The following is a 7,041-nucleotide window of genomic DNA, read 5'->3' as shown; positions in this document are numbered from 1 at the left end:
GATATATATATTTATTCATTTGAGTTGATCTTTTGTCAGTTTCCCCTAATAACTAAACCCCTTGAGAGAGAGAGAGAGAGGTTATTTCAATTGTCCTTCATTTCACTGGCAGGAAAATATTGCCTGACTATTATTTAAAGAAGCTGAAAGATGCCACTGAAAATAAAATTCTATGGTACAAATTAGTAGGCGATAGATGGTCATAGAGATGGGGAGGATGGCATAGGGAATGCAGTCAGCAGTAATATAATGGCTATGTGTAGAGCCAGAGGGAAGAGAGACTAATCAGGGGGATTATTTCATAAACTATATAAATGTTTAACCAACATACTGTATACTTAAAACTAATAATAATAAAATAATTTTTTTACAAGATAGAAAATTCTATTTGCGTCTTTTTCCTCCCTGAGAATTATAATAATGACTTCCACGTTTTCACCTCTGACTCAGACTACTAAGTCTTCAAATCAGAAGTTTGTAGATACTAAAGAATCTTGTGGATCCCTGGACTCCTCGAAAGAAGATTTCAAAGCACGTTGGAGAGTGAGTTCAAACTTAGCTCTTAACCCCACACACTGTGTCACTCATATTAAGAAGGCCTGGTCTAGGCCATGCTACCCTGAACAAGCCCGATCCCGTCTGATCTTGGAAGCTAAGCAGGATCGAGCCAGGTTAGTACTATGCTGGGAGACTACCTAGGAAGACCAGGTGCTGTAGGTGTAAAAAATAAAAAATAAGGGATTGTAAACTGACAAGGTCCTTGCAATCTGAGAGGTCAACCAAGGGTTGCCACGCATTAAAAAAAAAAAAAAAAAAAAAAAAAGCCAGCAGTGTTAGGTAGGGGAGAGGGCAAAGTTGCAACAAAGGATTCCATGTTACCTAAAATTCAGGCCTATGGCCTCTCCAAGGAGTTGCACTAAGGTAGCAAAGCCAAAATGGATTTGTGAACAGCTCTGGAGAGGAGGTTATGAGTATTACAGGCCCTTTAATTACTGAGGGGTTGAATCCCTTTCCTCGATTACTGTGTGGATTGGCCAACAGTTCTAAGAAGAAAAAGGCTAAGTAATTGAGGAATCACAGAGCTAGTTAAAATGTAAATTAGTAAGGTACTTTAGATGCTGAATACCACCATTCTACCATTTATAGGTAAATAAGAAGGATGCAAGAACAGAAAAAAAAAAAGGAAACTTTTTAAAACAGAGGGAGGTTTTCTGTTGCATAGTGTGTCTGCTGCCAGCTATGGCAGGCGACAGTAGTGGGAGGCCCCATAAGAGCTTTCCTATACATTATTTCATTTTGTCTTAAATAATCCTTACCACACAAAGTGAGGCGAGCTGTCATTATTCTCATGTAACTGATGGTGAATCTGAGGTTCAAAGCTCACATAGTCTTTGACATGACAGAGAATCGAACCTAGATCTGTCTGCAACCTGTGTGTGGTTTCTATGACACCTGTGGACAGTGAGTTTATTTTTAAAATGTTACTCAACTAGATTGATGCAGAGAAGAGAAACCTCTAACGCAAGTGGGAGTAGTCAATACTAACCAATATTATTCTCCATTTTATCTCGCTTGCTTTTAAAAGTTATTTTTTTAATTATACAAATAATATATAAATGTATCCTAATCCTATGAAGTTCAAATAATATAGAACTTAAGGTCCAACTTCATTTCCTTCCCACCATCCAGAAGTAATTATGTGGATAACTTGTAGCTATCAATGATTTATATATGTAGGTGAATATCTACAAATATATAAACATTTGGAGTGTGAGTTTGTTTGAATTTTAATGTAAAAATAAGATCAAAACACAGGTCATTTTTCTGTAACTTGCTATTTTCACTTAAAATGTGGAGATCTTTCTGTGCCAGTTTGTTCTTTCTAACTGATCTTTGCATGGTGTTCCATAGTCATAGATGTACAATAGATTATTTAACTATTCTACTTTCAATCCAGCGACGAGATATTTCCTACTGTGGTTTGGCTTTTGGTTTTATTTGTTATTATCATTTTGTTTTCAAAACAAGGATAACACAGTTTGAGTTATATTTTCTAGTACTATCTGTCAGTTAGGGTTTTAGAAGGATTCTCTTATTGCCCCTCCCCCAAAATGTTTCATAGAAAATCTATGACTTATCTAAGAAATCTCAGAGAAGAATATTGAGAGAAAAGTATTACAATAATATATTTATCACGTAGAATTCTAAAGATGAAAATAAGTAAATCCCTTTGCTGAATAATGCTTTATTTCCTTTTTTACATAGAAAGAATATCAATAACCAATCGTTTCATCTAATTAAGACTATGGATTACATAACCAATCTAGTGGAAAACTCAGAGCCAAGTTATGGCTCATCTCTATTTCGCAAATATATGGAACTTTACCTAGTATGTGTTATTCCCAACTTATTTTTTTTTAATCTCACTTGTCCCCTTTCTCCAATTTTCTCACTTACATTCATTATTTTGAAGGTATTTCTCAAAATCACCTTACATTCTTTTTGAAGCTGAGGGAATGAATAGATAATTGGATGAATAGATGAATGGAAATAGTTGAATGAGTTAAAAGGCACATTTTCCTAAGCTACCTCTGTCAAATAGTATTTGTTTTGTAATGAATCACTGACTTTACTGTAGTAAACACAATACAAAATCTCCTTTGTGCAACACCTTTTCTGTATTCAGAAGGTTGAACTCCTGCATCTGTATTTATGATTTTCATTTTCATTTAAATATACAAAAGTGCTCCAAGTGAAAATTAATCTAGTAATTGTTCATATGTTTAAAGGTTGTTTAAACACTTGTGCTTGCATATTCACATTCACTGTCTATAGTGTATTGAATAGTGTCCTCTCAAAATTCTTGGCCACCTGGAACCTTAGCGTGTGACCTTTTTTTGGAAATAGAATCTTTGCAGATGTAATTAGTTAAGATGAAGTCACATCGGATTAGAGTCGGCCCTAAATTCAAAAGCCAGTGTCTTTTATAAGAAGAGGAGAGGACACACCGAGGAAGACAAAGAAGGAAGAAGGCCATGTGATGATAGAGGCAGAGACTGGAGTCATAACTGAGGAATGCGAATACCAAGGACTGTCGGCAACCATCAAAAGCTAGGAGAGAGGCATGAAACAGTTTCTCCCTCAGAGCCTCAGAAGACACCAGCCCTGACAACACCTTGATTTGGGACTTCTAGCATTCAAATTGAGAGAGAGTAAATGTCTATTGTTTTCAACCACACAGTTTGTGGAAATTTGTTATGGCCACCTTCAGAAATGAATATACTGTTTCCTATGTCTTCATTAAAAATTATCTGAAGAGCATTTGTGGATTACAGTTTCTAACCTAGAAGAACAGTGTGAGTAATCAAAGTTTATCATTTCTAACTTGAGATTTAAGTAATGTAAGTAATCGGATGAAGGGCTGTTTGTTAGGTCTCGTTGGTGATTAAGAATTAGTTTGAATCTAAAGTTAAGAAGAAAGGATCAGCTTGATTTTGAACTTAAGAAGAAAGAATAAGTTATAAATGCAAAGCCATTGTTATTTCTTATATTTAAAATATAGCTTTAGTCTTAAAGAAGATTAAATTTCTGCAGAACTTTGTTTTCCTTCCATCCTACTTTAATTTATTAATGATACAACTATAATGGCTATCTAGTATGGCTGAAAAAGCCAGTGGGAGATCCTGTAGAAGGGGCTTCTGAACTTGTGAGTCCAGAATCATATATTGTTCAGACTGAACTCTTACATTTGAAATGCTGACTTATGGATAAACATGCTTTCTTAAGCAGCAGTTGCAAAAACAGCGAATCGATTCTGCCATTCAGTCTTTAAAAAACTCAGCAAATTACCCAGAGATGAACTAGTGAAAATCCCTATTGAAACATAGCATTTTTTTTCCGTTTCACTTGTTATATGAAAATTAGAATAAACTACGCATATGCAAAATACTACTAAGTCTTTCTCAGCACACTACTATGATTATCAATTCCTTTTTGGTGAAGGCCTATATTAGTTATACACTATATATTTTGTGAATAAAGATGTACTTTCAGTTTATCTCTGAGATAAGAGAAGAAAAAATCCTGGAGCATAAAAGTCATCAAATGCATCTACAATAGATGCATAATGTGGACTTCACAGCAGCCTGTGCTACCATCTAACTCACTTTTTTACAATGAAAGGTCAGGAATATAGCCAAATCTTCTCTTCGATATAAATAAGCTGATAAAGATTTTGTGGCTGCCTCCATAGAGTATGCATCAATATTGTATTGATTTATATTTTCTTCCATTCGAATATATATCTTCAACACCATTGACCTTTATTTCTAGAAGAAATATTTTTAAAAATTATGGGGTTTTGGTATGTACAGTTTTGTGAGCAGATCTCTTACAAATCTTTAAGTAAATGCATTTGATAATTCCACATTTTAAGTATGATTCCATATAAACATAAAAATAAAAACAAACTATTGTCAAAATAGCACTGGACAATAAATATTTGTTGAATGAATAAATAGAAGCATAAATGACTTTATTCATTACATACTCCTATGTTATTTCTGCTTGCCTAGCTACCCTTTGGTTGTAATTTGGCTTCCTCTATTGATCTGTGTTTAGTGAAAGAATGGCTCTTGTGGTCATTCTGGCATTACATTATATTCCTCATAAGAATAAAAAGTTGTCATTATGGGATTTATTTAAAGATATTTCTAGACTGTATATGCTTCACTGTAGGTCTTAGTATAGTACCTGAAACTTAGTAGACATCTAATACATATCAATAAATGTTCCCTACTTCGGTCTAGGTTCTCTTCCCATTTAGTCTATGCACCAAAGAAGACACTCTCTGGTATCAATGTTTGTGTCCCCCGCAAAAAAAAATTCACATGTTGAAATCCTAATCCCCACAGTGATGGTATTAGGAGTTGAGACCTTTGGAAGATGAGTGGTTCATGAGGGCCCTCATATAAAAGGCCTCACAGAGCTTCCTAGCTCTTCCTGACACATGAAGACCCAATGAAAATATGACCAGGAAGCTCTCATCAGACACCAAATCTACTGGCACAATAATCTTGGATTTCCTAGGCCAGAATTGTGAAAAATAAATATTTGTTGTTTAGAAGCCATTCAGTTTATGATAGTTTATTTTCACAGGCCAAACAGACTAAGATGGTCTAATTTTAAGAAACTAGATAAATCATAATACTAAACATAAAAAATAAAATAAAATTTAAAATGTAGTGGATGGATTATCAAACAAGAGATACAAGAGATGATGGTATGGTTATATAACTGCTCTCTTTCTTCATTCTAAATATTCCATCATATGTTTAATCAAAGCCATTTCAAATGCAGGTGTAGGTTATTGGCGCTGAATAAATTACATGGCATTAGGCTACCTCTAATATTTTTATGCAGGCAGAAAAGTGGTTAAAATGAACAATAAGGACACTCTTTATGGGAGAAAAAAAGAGAAAGGTGGCAGAAAATTGCATCATGTAACTTTGGAGGAGTGGGGAGGGGAAGATGGCTGTTGCTTGCCGGATAGCCCCTTATCATATGCCAGCAGGGGAAAGGAGGATAGTAGGATTTGCAAATGAGCTGCTTCAGTCTTCTACAGTACAAACCATCTGGCTTTGCCTCTTTTATTATCTGGCACCAACCACTCAGGTTTGGTTCCACATTTACCTGGTTATTGCAACAGCATAGGTCCACAGATGCCAGAAGTCTGAATCAATCATTCTTATCTGGTTTAAATGAAAGAGGCTTGGTCTTCGGTAATCAGTAAAATACAATAGAACGCTTTACATACAACCATGAAAGTTCATATACTGCTGTGTCAATTGGATGCACTAATGATATAGAGTAGAGAGGAGCCACCGACACCTGTTTCAACAGGTGGGGACTGGAACAGAGGAATCCTTCCCCCTCTTGTCAGGATTATATGACCTGAAAGACGCTCTAGAACGCAAAAGTAGGAGAGAAGCAGCAGGAAGAATAAGATAAAGGATGACTTTTTAAAGCAGAAAAAATAGTTGAGGAGAGAGGCTTTGGAGCCTTTGCCTCGATATGGCTAAGGAATAACAAGGAAATACACACATACAGTTAAATGAAATTAGATATTATACATTCAGGTATCTTTTACTGTCAGCATGGGGCTGGCTACTTGGATCTGTCTTTCTAGCCCCAGCTCATTTCCAAGGGGCAGAAGCAATCTCACCTCCCACAAACACTGATTAACATCTCTCCTCACCAAAGGTCTAGCTAGACCAAGATAGCCAGGTCCAGAGAGAATCTGAGGACTTCACATCCAACTGCATTGTGGTTTGTTTACTATTGTTCTTTTTCTAAAAATCATATTTGAGGATCAATACAATGGGCCACAAGAGGCTAACCTTTTCAAGATAATGTAATAAGCACAAAATTTAAATACTGGAAATTATCATTCAATACAGAACAGGGAGTAATTTTTTTACGGAGGAATATTCATAATGAATAACATTATTTCTATAACTGTACTTTAATAGTTAAAATTCGGCTACAATAATCTGACCGGATAGTAGTACAGGTAGGTTATGTTCCATTGAGAACTATAAAGGGATAGAAATATTTTAAATATTGTAATATCCCTTATTTTAAATCAACCTCATAGTACTCTTCACACTGTACTATAATGTACCTGTTTAGTTTGCTGTACCTCGTTTCAACTAGGCTTTAAGGTACTTAAAGAAGAAATGAAGTTCCTCTCATGCTTTTTTGTATCAGAAACTAGCACAGAGATTCCTATCATATTGATGACCATCAGAACACTATAGAATGAATGCTTTCATCAATAGTAAACAGATGAAAGTTCATAGCCAATTTCATATTCTGCACATTGTCAGTAGAAATACTGAAGAAATTGATAAGCATATACCCAAAAAGCAATCTAAATGGAAACAAGGTCTCTGATGCTTTGAGTCAGGGCTGCAGTGTCCAGTTGGGCAGGTTGTTCATTGCTTATTTAACCAAGATAATCCAGCCAAGGGCACAAACTGG

At 35.3% G+C, this 7,041-nt stretch overlaps 1 pseudogene; it reads left to right on the top strand.

Moving 5' to 3' along the window:
- The first annotated feature begins 602 nt into the window (after positions 1-602).
- Positions 603-720, top strand: LOC118600902 (annotated as a pseudogene).
- Positions 721-7,041: the final 6,321 nt, after the last annotated feature.

This window comes from Rousettus aegyptiacus, unplaced genomic scaffold (genome assembly GCF_014176215.1).
Source record: "Rousettus aegyptiacus isolate mRouAeg1 unplaced genomic scaffold, mRouAeg1.p scaffold_m13_p_3, whole genome shotgun sequence".
Lineage (NCBI taxonomy): Eukaryota > Metazoa > Chordata > Mammalia > Chiroptera > Pteropodidae > Rousettus > Rousettus aegyptiacus.
The sequence above is the reverse complement of the archived record's forward strand: the minus strand, read 5'-3'. Positions and strand labels throughout refer to the sequence as shown.